This window comes from Nicotiana tomentosiformis, chromosome 3 (assembly GCF_000390325.3).
Source record: "Nicotiana tomentosiformis chromosome 3, ASM39032v3, whole genome shotgun sequence".
NCBI classification, from domain to species: Eukaryota; Viridiplantae; Streptophyta; class Magnoliopsida; order Solanales; family Solanaceae; genus Nicotiana; species Nicotiana tomentosiformis.
This window is the reverse complement of record NC_090814.1, coordinates 144,831,570-144,845,048: the sequence shown is the minus strand read 5'-3', so window position 1 is coordinate 144,845,048 and position 13,479 is coordinate 144,831,570. Positions and strand designations below refer to the sequence as shown.

Genomic DNA, 13,479 nt, shown 5'->3' with positions numbered 1-13,479 from the left:
ACTATATATGATGTTTGGATATGGAATATAAAGTTTGAAAAAAATCGGATTTAAGTTGCGGAAAAATCGAGTTAAGATTTGCCTTGTAATGAGCTATTTTGAGAAATTAATTTGTAAGCTTTATGATATCATTTTGGGAAATATATCATACCAAAATGAAGGTATATGAACCTAGTTTCCAACGGTCTAAACCATTTATTTATACGATATCGGAGTAAAGAAATATGGATTTTTAAAGTAGGGTCGCCAAGTCACGTCGCCACACTTTGAAAAAACTGTAGGTTTATAGGCCAGGCTGCGAGGCAGTTTTCTCCCAATATATTGAGAGTTACAGGTAGATCTTTATATTTAATTAAAGACTCATGTGTCTAGTTTCTAACTTTTCAAACCGTTCATCAATACAACATTATTGTAGAGAGATATTTGCATTTTTTCGAGACTTTGCAGGAGGCCCATATGGGACCCACTTGGTCGGGGCTCAATCTTCACTTATTCTTATCTCATTTTTGGGATGAGCTTTGCTCATTTTTCGTTCTCCTTATTTTTTATTTTTGGGATGAGTTAAAATCTTGAAGATAGTAATTGACATGGCATAAGGAATCATTATCTTTTTTGTGGGTTGTGTTGAGGCTATATATATGGTTGGTTGTGGCTGAAAATTATTATAAATAATTTTATTATCTTGTGGATGTTGTTATTAAGCTTAACTATGTACTAATTGAGTGGATTGAAGAAGATAACATGAAAAACAAAGAGGTTGACGATAAAAGTTGAGATATTAGACATGTGGACTATTTTTGAAGATTATTTTTATGATGTTTTGGGATGAAAATGATATGGTAAGCATAAGTATTATGTTATACAAGTTGTAGGCAAATTCATGGAAAAGGAATTGGATTAAATTATATTTTGTTAATTGTAAATCGAGCTTGCCGCTCAAAATGGTTGTTGAAGTAATCAGAGAGTTTATTGTGAATTATATTTTTGTTGTTTGGGCTGTTTGGTGACTTTTAGTAACTTATGAGATGTAGTAAAAACAGGGGAGATGCTGTCCGTTTTTTGTAGAATATTGGTGTAACGACCCGATCGGTCGTTTTGAGTATCACAACCCAGTTTTCCCATTTACTGCTCAATTTATACCTTACAGTTGATTTATGACTTATCGGGTTAGTTGGTTCGGGTCCGGAAGAATTTCGGAGTGAAATGAGATACTTAGTCTAATAATTGAAAACTTAAGTTGGAAAAGTTGATCGGATATTTACTTATGTGTAAATGACCTCAGAATTGAATTCTGATAATTTCAATAGCTCCGTATGGTTATTTTGGACTTAGAAATGTGTCCGAAAAATTATTTGGAGGTCCGTAGTAGAATTAGGCTTGAAATGACGAAAGTTGAATTTTTGAAAAGTTTGACCGGGGGGTTGACTTTTTGATATCTGGGTCAGAATTCGATTCCGGAAATTGGAATAAGTCCATTATGTCATTTATGACTTGTTTGTAAAATTTGAGGTCAATCGGACTTGATTCGATAGGCTTCGGCATCGAATGTAGAAGTTGGAAATTTTATAATAGACAAAAGTCAAGTGAGTTCGCACAAGACTTAATTTCAAATGAGCATAACTCTTAGGATACTAAATGTTATATGGTGTATTACCTATCAAATGAAAGATCTTCGATTCTAGTTTCTAACACTTCAAACCGTTCATCATTTGGACATTCTTACAAGAGGTTATGACCAAATTACCAAAAGCTAAAAAAATACGATTATGCGACCAATTCTGCGATCGCAGAACCATTATGCGATCGCAGAAGTAGTTATGTGACCGCAAAATGGTCGCAGACCTGTCTAGTGAAGCCCATTTCTGGGCATCAATTTTGCGGTGCATTTTGCAACCCTCATACCCATTCTGTGGTCCATTATGCGACCACAGACCTGCTTTCGGAGAGAGAGTGTTCTATAGAGAGGAAGAAGCTCAAGTGCTTTGTTCATCAAGATCTTGTTCAAGCTTTGAAATCCAACAAGGAAATATCACAAGATCTTCACCAAAGAGGTAAGGCTCTAACCCTTAGTCTTCCATTTCGAGTTTGGGTAAAGACGGGTGATTAAGAGTATGATTCTTGGGTGTAATAGTATTATTTATACATATCACTAAGGTTTATGGAAAGATTGTTGAGTTCAAATGGGTAAAGATTGGGTTGAAAATGGTAAAAATCTTCAATGACTTTAATTGAAGATTTGAGGGTCGAGTTAATGTTGGAATTTGGTGAAATTTGTATGGTTGGACACGTTGTTGGATGGGCGTTCATATTTTGTAACTTTTGTGAGGTTCCGGGACGTGTGCCCCACGGGAGTTTTTTCAGTTAATTTCGGATTTTATTTGAAAATTAGTATTTCCTTATGGAATTAATTACAATAATTGGTATTGATTGAATCGAATTAATTGTGGCTAGATACGAGGCTTTTGAGAGACCAATTCTTGTGGCAAGGGCATAGCGAAATAAAGAATTACACGGGTTGAGGTAAGTAACTCTTCTAATCTTAGAGATGAGGGTATGAAACCCCAAATTTTGTGATATGTTGGTTTTAAGGTGACACATATGGTAGGTGACAGACGTGTGGGCGCGCACCGTAGGAATTGTGACTAGGTCAAATTCCATGGAACTGTGAAGTTGAATAATATGTTGATATTTGTACATTCTCTACGTGTTAGAGAAAAATTGATCTGAGACTCGTACTTAAAAATCATGCTTAGATATATGTTGTTATTATTGATACCCATTGGGGTCATTTCTATGGTTGAATGATATGTTCAAATTGTAATTTCACACTCAGTCATGTTTATTCATTTCATATCATACCTTAGTCTCTCTTATTTATTATTGATGCATCATATCATTGTTGTTGGGCTGCTTATCATGATTTCTGAGAGCCCGAGAGACTGGAGAGGTTGATGACTGAGTGAGGCCGGGGGTCTAATTGTGAGAATATTTATGGATCGGGTTGCACGACGCAGCATGTTTATTGATTTATGTCATGATTGGCTTGATATAGCGCTTGGGTTGAAGGAGTCCCTCCGGAGTCTGTACACGCCCCCAGTGAGCGCAGGTACCTACTGAGTGCGAGTATCGAGTGCGAGTGCCGAGTGATTTGGGAGGATTGAGTGACAGTGAGGACTGAGTGACTGGGAGGATTGAGTGATTGGGAGGACTGAGTGAATGATATTCTGAGAGTATCTATATGATTTTATCACTGAGTTGCATCGCATTGACATGCACACATGACATACATGCATAGAGATGTATTTTTCTCATGCTGTATAGTATCACATTATTAATGATTTCTCACATATGTTGACAAATGGGCATAATAATGCATTTGTTTTACACGGGTTATTTGAAAAGGAAATGAAATATCTCATTTATTATTGAAAGGATTTTGGAAAAATTATTTTTTTTAAACTTATTCATATTTTTGGCAACTCCGATAAATGATTTGGATTTTTATGGATTTACTTGAAAGGCAGAACTATTTTTAGAAATCATGTTTTTGTTGAGCATTTGATTATTGAGTTACTTCTGGTCTTACTTGTTTACGTTGTTATGGACTGTTGTGGACTATTGGTTTTGGACCTGACCTTAGTAAAAGCTCGTCACTACTTTCAACCTAAGGTTAGGTTTGTTACTTATTGAGTACATGGGGTCGGTTGTACTCATACTACACTTCTGCACCTTGCGTGCAGATGTTGGCTGTTGATGTTGCTGTGTTCGTTGGGAGCTGGATCTGAAGGTGTACCTGCGTTCCGGTTTTAGCTGCCTCTTGTTCATGATAGCCTTAGATTTATAACAATCTGTTCATGTATATTTCGAACAGATATATGTATTATTTAATACCAGTTTTGTAAATTCTATTCTTAGAAGCTCATGATTTGTACTACCAGTTCTTGGGGAAATATATTAGTTTTATCTATTTTCCTTTAATTACTTGCCTTATTAATTTCATTGAAATTGGATAATTGGTAATTGGCTTACCTAGCAGGTTGGATTAGGTGCCATCACGACTAGTTTGATTTTGGGTCATGATAATTGGTTTTGAAATATGAGAGTTACAGTGCTTATATGATGACGATGAAGTCGGGTTACTCATTGTAGACGTAAGAATATCATATTGAGCTTGGTTGATGATTGGAGAGAGGATTGCAAAGGTATTTTAAGGCTATACCTTTCCTTCATTTTGGCATTATCCCGTAACTACATATGTTTGATAATGAGACATAAAGAGAAGTTTGTATTCATGAATTTATTCACATTATCCTAGTCTCAGAAGTTACAGTATTCTCCCTTATCAGGACTTTATATTCAGTTAATTATTATTTTCTTCCAGTCAAGAGAGCAGAGGGTATAATTTATATATATATATATATATATATATATATATATATATATATATATATATATATATATCATCACTAAGAACATATCAATTGCAACGTTACATACTCAGTCAAGACTCTATTATCAAATTTTTACTTTACTGCTCAAATCCTAACTCTTGTTTGGAATTATAATTAACTATCTTCATATATAACTGATAATTAAAGTAAAGGAACAAAATAAAAGAAAAAATATGAAAGGAAAAGTAAAGTCCTCTTACTCTATGCCGACGCTGAGCAATTTTTGTTTCTATGTTTCTTTGCATTCCTCGTCAGTGTTCAAAAGCCAAGAAAGACTTGATACCTTATGTCTCTTAATATTTTAAAAGGACCAAATGAATCTCAAATATGATCATCGTTTAAAGTTCAATTGGCTGGCCAACTATATATTTAATTATATGTAAATTTGGTTGAACGTGCTTCCATCCATGCTACTTTTTTACTCCAAATAAAAGCAAAAGTTTTGCCAATTAGAAAGTCTTTTTATTTTCTCTACCCCTGGCCTATTTGTCTTTCATTGCTGACCAAGATCCTTGTATATTTCTTGCTAATTCCTTACATATAAAATAGATGTACTCCTTTTACATACATCATCGTATTGCCAATTATAAGGACAAATGCATCTAGTGTTGCATTTCAACACAGTGAACAAACAAGATTTTATTTATTCTTAAGTATTCGTCATATCATATCAGTTCATATCCTATACACATATTATTCCAAATACTTCGCTTAAACCGTGCAAGTCCTTATACCCTTTGAGTACTTTAATTATGTTATGAACTCTGAGATTATTAAAAAATTTAAGCTAGAAATTTATGGGTGACCAATTATGCTATTGAATACAAGGTGTAGCTAAAATTAAAACCAAATAAGAGCCACATAGTACTTGCGAAGTGCTGAACTGACAGATGCAAATGGACACTGTATGCAAGAAAATATATAGATTCTGATGACTTCATTGTGAAGAGGCACCATCCACAACACAAATGCAACAAGTACACCAAGAATAGGTTATGCACATCTAAATATATTGCTCACAAATTTAGGAAAAATATAATATCTACACCTAGTATAAAACTGTGGGAGTTACAAGATCATATTAGAGACAAAATTGGGTTGTATGTTGGAAGAATTGTTTGTTATGGGGCTAAGTGTAGGGTAATACGAGAGTTCATGGGGGACTGAAAGATGGAATTTGCAAGTTTGTGTGATTATGCTGATATTATCAAGGAGACTAATCGTGGGAGTACTTGCTGGATTAGAACAGATACAAATACTGTACCTGGAAAGAAATTATTTTTATATTTTTACATCTGTTTTGATGTTTTGAAGAAGGGTTGGTTAGAAGGATGTAGGAAGATTATTGGATTTGATGGCTGCTTTTTAAAAGGAGCATGCAAAGGTGAATTATTGGTGGCAATTGGAAAGAATGGAAATTAATATATGTTTCCCATAGCATGGGATATGGTGGACCAAGAGACCAAGCATTCTTGGACATGGTTCATCAACTTGCTGAAATCAGATTTGGATGTGGGAAATGGAATTGGCTTAACATTGATGTCAGACATGCAAAATGTGATGTATTTCTATGTATTTGGCCTTGAAAAAAAAAAGTTCTCCTTACATCTCTTGGCTATTTTCTTGTCCTACATTGTTATTTAAGCTAAATTTCTTTAACAAAATCGAATAAACAAGTATAATTGATCTGATTTTGATACTTACTATTACAATTTAGTCAAGTTGAGCGAGTTATAGCCTGTTTGGCCAAGCTTCTCAACAGGGAAAAAAGTGCTTTTGGGAAGAAGCAGAAGCAGTTTCTGAGAAGCATAAAAAAATCGCTTCTTCCCAAAAGCATAAGCAGAAGCAGTTTTAACTTTTTTTCTTACCAAAAATACCCTTAACAAAATATAGTATATATCAAAATAACCGTCAAACCTAATACTTAGGATATTAATGTATAAATATTTCTTATTATTTTTAGGATAGTTTTCTAATATATATAGTGACTTTAGGGGTGAATGCTTTTATATTTGTTGAATGATTTTTAATATATTTAACTTATATTAAAAGAATTAAGTACTTTTAAATTTTATTTTCATATTTTACTTAAATAAAATAAAAAGATTTAATTATTGCATGTAATAACAAATTTTTAAGATTATTTATTTACTTATAATATTAATTATTAAGCAAATCTATTCATGTCCTTATTCGTAATTTGATTCTTAAAAGCACTTTCTCAAAAGCTTGGCCAAACATAAATTATTGCTCAAAAGTATTTTTCAGAGTGATTAATCAAACACAAAATGCTTCTTTGCAAAAGTACTTTTTTCAAAAGCACTTTTCAAAATAAGCTGATTTCTCCAGCTTGGCCAAACAAGCTATTAATCGGATATGTATCTTTGCGAGTCTAATTGAACACAATCCAAGTTAAACCACGTGAAAGACCAGAGCAATTAGTTTATATATGCCAGCTGAATTAAATAAATCTTGATGAGAAAAATGCTTGTTTTTTTATTTGATTTGGTCATTAAACAGATTAGTTCTAACTAAAAATGATAATTGAGTTAGAAAGATTAGATCCACTGACTTATTATTTAGTCAGAAATTATCCATCTCCTCTTGACTTAAAGAGTATAATCCATAAATTCATATCCCCATTTCTAGAAATGAGTTGGTGACTCCAACGTGATTACCAGAAGGAAACGTTAGACCCCAGAGTAATAGAAATCAGTATGGGATGGTGAACAAGATAAACTGAACATGAATTAGAGACCGAATGATTTGATAATAGTCGACATCGTGAGAATTTCATCGATCGTATTCCGGCGATAATAGAATGGACAACAGAAGAATAACTTTTAAAGGTCATACAGGAAGAGGCTTCCTAAAGCAAGCAATGTGAACAGAGTTAAGTTTAAGGGACTAAGTGTGCCAGTTACACTAGGTGTCACCCTATTGCGTAAAATTCAGTTATACTTAGTACAGAAGGGTTACCGCAAGATGAGTAAGATGTCAGTGAAAATGTGAAAAGATGCTAAAGATGATGAGGTGAAAGGAATGAGATTGCATTTATTCAGATCCTACAGATATGATATGACTCCAGAACATTATGCAAGCATGATGCTGGGGAGAACCTGTTAGGGTTTTGCACCCTATGTTATTGATAAATTAAGTGCGAGAAACACTTAATACATAAGGAGCCAATGCCATAGGTAAGTTAAGACAAAGGACATAACCCAAGAGGGGTTACGTATAATACATATATATATATATATATATATATATATATATATATATATATATATATATATGAGAAAGGACCAATGAGTATTCTGTAGTTTATTCAGGAAGAGCCTAGTTATGGCTAGACGAGAGGTCAGGGATAAATAAATAGATCATGCAAGATAGACGTAGTGAACCCGAACATAGTGAATTCAGTCTCGCAGATATGACGTCGTAACCCTTGAGAAATATTCAGATAGGAGTTGGAGTAATTAAAGGTACCGTATAAGTGTTACGAAAATAAGAAAGAGTGCCACTAAAGAGACAATCAAAGTTTGAGTTCAGAAGTAACCCTACGAGCACAAGGGAACAGAGGTATATAACTAAGGATATTTGTAGGTGAGTAAGAACATCGAGAATTCCTTTGGGTATACAATATAACCAGCTCGTAACTTTACAAGAGCCAGAAGGTCTCCTTAAGTACTACAAAGAAAGACCATCTGGGAAAATAAGAAATAAGGCTTCCATCTAAGCATAGTGACATAAAGAAGAAACGGTCTTGTAACAACAGTCTCACTACAACATTATGTACTCCATAAGAAAGTGGCCCCTATCGTGGCTAATGAACGCGAAGAAGAAAAAAAAATTCAAAAGCTGATATTTGAGGTCATATGAGTTACAGGAAATTCCCGATGATGGTGACTGTGGCTTGAAAGAGGCGATAATTATTGTGGATCTTCCATTCTTTCTAAGCTTATTAATCAGGCATTTGATATTATCTGGCCTGTATCTTGGCGGCGCATGCCTCCAGATTTCTGGTGGTCTTTGCAGCCATGGCGTGTCAGATCTCATTTTGCTGGAGTTATAACACAGATCTGAGCCTCGACCGAAGCAGGGGTGATTTTCACAAATAGGATGCTTTGAGGCCATTGTTTATATTTCGTCGCGTAAGTATCTTTCCAAAGTCTGCGGTGAAGCAGAGAGTTGTGGGGACTGGGGAGTTCCAATTGGTGGTTTTGCCCGTCTCTGTCATTCTGGGTTGTCGTTGATAAATTTTTCTGATTGCAAAACCATCCTTTTTGTGAAATTTCACATGACCTCCCTCTTTTCCCTTTCCTACTCTTTATGTTTATTTTTCGGGAAACAACCTCTCTACCTTCTCAAGGTAGGGGTAGGGGTAAGGTGTACGTACACACTAACCTTCCCCATACCACTTGTGAGATTCAACTGGGTTTGTTGTTGTTGTTGTTGAGGCTATGAAGATTTTATCTTCTGCGGAAGATGAAACATATATTTCTATTGAGCTGAAGAAAACTGTAACTTGGCGTGGCAGCTCAGATGGGTCTGTGAGATATGGGGAGAGAAGTTCCATTTGTGGTGTTTGTTCTCTGTCTCATGACATACTGATGCTTGCAGCCATGGCGGTTTTCAAATTTTTTTGTTCTCTGGAAAACAGAGAACCTGAGCCTACCCAGAGGTTCTTACCAGTAAAGCAAAGAGTTACGCATAGCTTAGAGAATGAGGCATCAGAGACTGGGATTTTTTTGTACAGGGTGGTTGCCCCTCTCTGCTATGCCCGTGATTTATCCATTGATAACCAGAAAAACCAACAGCCCTTTCAAATAAACAAGAAAAAAGAAAAAAAAATCTTTCATCCAAACACACCCCTGTACACTTCTTTGTTTTCCTCTTCTCTTTGTGCTGCTGCTACTGATGTTGTAAAGGGGCTGTGATGATTGCTTTCCGTTCTTGGCTATGTTTGATCATGGCATTGAGAAAATACTGACCGTATCTTGGCGAGGCGATACAGTATGGCTTTGTATAGCAAACTGGTGTCTGCAGCCATGGCGGCGTCGCTTTCTCTTTTGCTTAGTTCAAATACGGAAAATCTGAGCCCTCAATACCCATTTCATGTTCTTCAATGGTGAGCCATTATTCTCTTTTGAGAGATTTTAACCAAAAGACTCTTGTAAGTCTCACTTTAAGACTGTAACAGAGATTTTAAACCGAAAGGACTGTGTAATTCTTGATTTAAGAAACTAACTCGTACTTCTCTCTTTTTTTCTCCTCTCTCTCACTACCCCACATGTAATTATATACAGAGAAAAGAGGAGAAGAGAGCTGGGAAATTCTGATGTGAAAAACCAAAGAATTCCCCCATAAAAGGCAAAGGTTAGTCCAGAAAGGAAAGAAATGAGGCAAAACAGAGAGTATTGGGATTTTCTTTAAAAGAGTGGTTGTCCCTCTCTGTTCCGCCATTGATTTTTCTCCATTATCAAACAACCAACAGCCCTTTGTTTATGAGAACAGCAGAAACTGGAAAAGGACTTAACTTATATACATTGCATCTCTGTCTTTTGTGTGTGTGTGTGTGTGCATGCGCTTGTGACTGTGTGTATTGTTTTTAGAGTGTGGATGGAAGGTGCATAATGAGGCAGTGGTGATGATGTTACTATATCTGAGATATCCGATTCGGGCATGGAGATGACTCGACCCGTATCTTGGCTTGGCAACCCGGTATGTCATGTGATCGAGACTTCTGTCTCTGATATGCAACCGGTGTTTGCAGCCATGGCGTGGCTGTTTTCTCTTTTGCCTTATCAATAACACACATCTGAGCCCCATTTGGTGAAAAGAAAAAAAATAACAGAATCTTTTCTGTGATTCATTACCCTCTTCAGGCCCCACACTGTGGGATACACTGGGTATGCTGTTGTTATGCCGTTGTTGTTGTAATGTTGGGAATATGTGACATGTGCTACGTTCGGCTACAAGTTATCATCCCAAAAAGAAATGAAGCAAAACTGAGAGTTTGGGATTTTCTTTAAAGGGTGGTTGCCCCTCTCTGTTCTGCTGTTGATTTTTCTCTATTCACAAAAAGCCAACAGCCCTTGTCATGGAAACAACAGAAACATGAAGAATATAATCAAACAATATTACTCCTCCTAGTACCACTACATATTTGCCTTTCCTCTGTGTGTGTGGTGTGTTGTTTTTTTGGCGTTGATGGAACGTGCATAAAGAGGCAATGATGCTTGTGTCAAGGTAGGCTGCCTACAGTACACCCCTTAGGGGGCGGCCCTTCCCCTGACCCTACCTGAATGCGGGTTGTTTTATGCACTGGGCTGCCCTTTTTTTATGGAAGGTGCATAAAGAGGCACTGATGATGATGATTCTATATCTGTGCTAATCAATTACGGCATGGAGATTGTATGATCCGTATCTTGGCTTGGCAACTTGGTATAGCCCGTGACTGAGGTTTCTCTCTCACATGCAAGCAATGTTTGCAGCCATGGCATGGCTGACTTCTTTTTTGCCTTATCATAACACACATCTGAGCCGTTTAACGTTGGCCTCAAATCATCTTATTTGTGCAAATCTTGCTTTTCTTTCTGGGCTATGTTCAATTACGGAATTGAGAATCCTCAAAAAGTGTGACCATCATACAGTAAATATTAAATCAATGAAAAATAAGAGTAAAATCACACCATATCATCCAGATTCTCCCCAAGCCATACTTAAAATTGACTACACTTGTTGACATGAAAAATCAGCTAATAAGAAATTTAAAGACCTTAGGAAAATCTTTTGAAGGAATAATTCTAGATGGCCAAGAGACACACATTTATCAATTGTCAAAATCAAGAAATAAATGAAATCAAAAGAGATGAAGGTCTTATATTAATGCAAAAATCAAGTGACATGCTTCCAGTTTCATCAATTATTAAGTTAAGAAATTAAAAAGTAGCACATAATTTTTTTTTTCACAAGTAACCAAGAATAAAACCATGATGATCCATATATGTGGAACTTCAACTTTAAGAAGTATTAAGTATGCTAACCTCTGTTGCAACCTTTTTTGTCTTACATAACCTTATTTTGTTTAACTGGAGCCAAGAGCATTAAGCAAAAGGTATTATTGTCAGATACCTGTGAAAGAGGAGGAATTGTTTCCTTTAAGATTACCAAACCCATAGTATGTAGTAGCTGTAAAGAATAGCTTCGAATACATCCCACCGCAATCCCTTCTAAATAATTAAATACTGCAACAGGGTATTAAGGTAACAAGGGCAAGGCAAAGTGAAAATATCATTTTACCTTGAAATTAAGGAAGAAGATCCAAAACTCCCTAGATGAAGGAACACCTATGTATCAGCTTGCTAGACTTATTTCCTCAACAACTCTAAGTATCAACTTTCTAGACTATTTTAATTCAATATTTTCTTGCAGGATAGAAAAGCACCCTAACATTCTTTCTCAAATCTATGACCGATGAATTTAATTTTTAAGCCAAGCACATATACCATATTAACCTTAGCATCTGAGTAACTTTTAATCTGCAATATCCTCGTAACAAAGTCTTTATATCTAAGCAAGTATAAATCATTTAGAAGCGTGGAAACTGTACTTCTGCTTCACCTTTATCATAATTTCAGTAATCAAAATGGACATAGGCACTTTCTTCTTACACCATATTTTTGTAACACTCCTGTACAGAAGAGCATATTCTTGTTTAATTACTTTTAATAATTAATACAAAATAAATTGTCTAAACCCTAGCCTTCGATATCTCTTTTCCAATTGTGTACTTCTCAATACTGAATCAGATACTTTTGTGAGTTCAACATTTTCCTCACATTAATTTCAATAAAAATAATAGTATACCAAACATGCAATCACAATAATCGCACAAAAATGTCTCGAATCTCTAAAAGAAACTTTCACCGTACCCGGAGAAAGAGAGAGCTGAGAAACAACTATTAAGATAGAATCACAAAATAGGCAATCCGCCGATTCCTCACAGATAAGGGCTTTACATGACTTTTCTTGTATGAATTTCTTTCTATTCCTGTAGATTTTCAAACGTGTCACTTAACTTAAAGGCAGAATTAGATTTTCAAGGCTAACTGCATATATCACCGAAAAAGATTTTGGGATTTGAGAAAATACCTGATGGAGTCACAATTAGTGATTAAGGATTTTGGTGTCTAATATATGATTCACATTTTGGGAGCGGAATTTGACAAATTTGAGATGAGAGAAAATGGAGAACTTTCGAGAGAGAGAGACGGAGCAAAGAAACATATGGATGTGATTCCTTCTTTTCAATTAGGGCTTGTTTAGTTTTTTTTTTTCAAAGCCGAGATTTAGAGGCGGCCTAGGCGCCATAGAAGCCCTTCAGAGGCAACTACTTAAATGGGTTGCCACTAAAACTTTGGAGTCAAAAAATTTTATTAGTGAGAATGAAAAATTTAGCACATATTAGTGGCGACCTAAATAGAGTCTCCACCAATAGTGTACCTACTGTAGCGATAACAAATGTCGCCACAATAGTTTAACTTTTGTGGCAATAATTAAGCTCGCCGTTAAATATTGTCGCAAAAAGTCCACTTTCTTGTAGTGTGTGTTGTATTGATTTCAGTCTAAGACATATTTGTGAATCAGTTATGACTTGCAGATGTTGGTTTTGAGGATGACTTAAGCAAGAAAATTTTTGGACATAATGTATTACACTTTACGGGTATATGAGAATCATGAAATGATTGAGTTGTTATTCGTTAAGGATGTAGTGCGCATAGAGTAGGGTTCACTTGGTTACTTAGAGGTGTGGATTCCTTCTTTGGATGTTGTCGTGCTAATGGGCACAGGTCGTTCGGCCCGTTTGGGAGGTGCAATTGAGATTTGAGGAGAGTGGATGACTCTCGAGAAGGTTCTAATGTATTCCTCTATCATTATAGATCATACATTTCAGTATCAGGAAGGTGAGGGAAATGACTTTAGATTCGCAGAAGGTCTTTTCAGAGAGGGTGTCTTGGTTGCG

General features: G+C 35.6%; 1 long non-coding RNA gene across 1 annotated transcript; it reads right to left on the bottom strand.

Moving 5' to 3' along the window:
* Positions 1–10,476: 10,476 nt before the first annotated feature.
* On the bottom strand, positions 10,477–12,972 carry LOC104090549 (uncharacterized). The gene is made up of 2 exons (XR_011415046.1): positions 12,609–12,972; positions 10,477–11,588 (listed from the first exon to the last, which is right to left on the bottom strand). It is a non-coding gene; the product is annotated as an uncharacterized lncRNA (long non-coding RNA).
* Between the last annotated feature and the right edge of the window lie 507 nt (positions 12,973–13,479).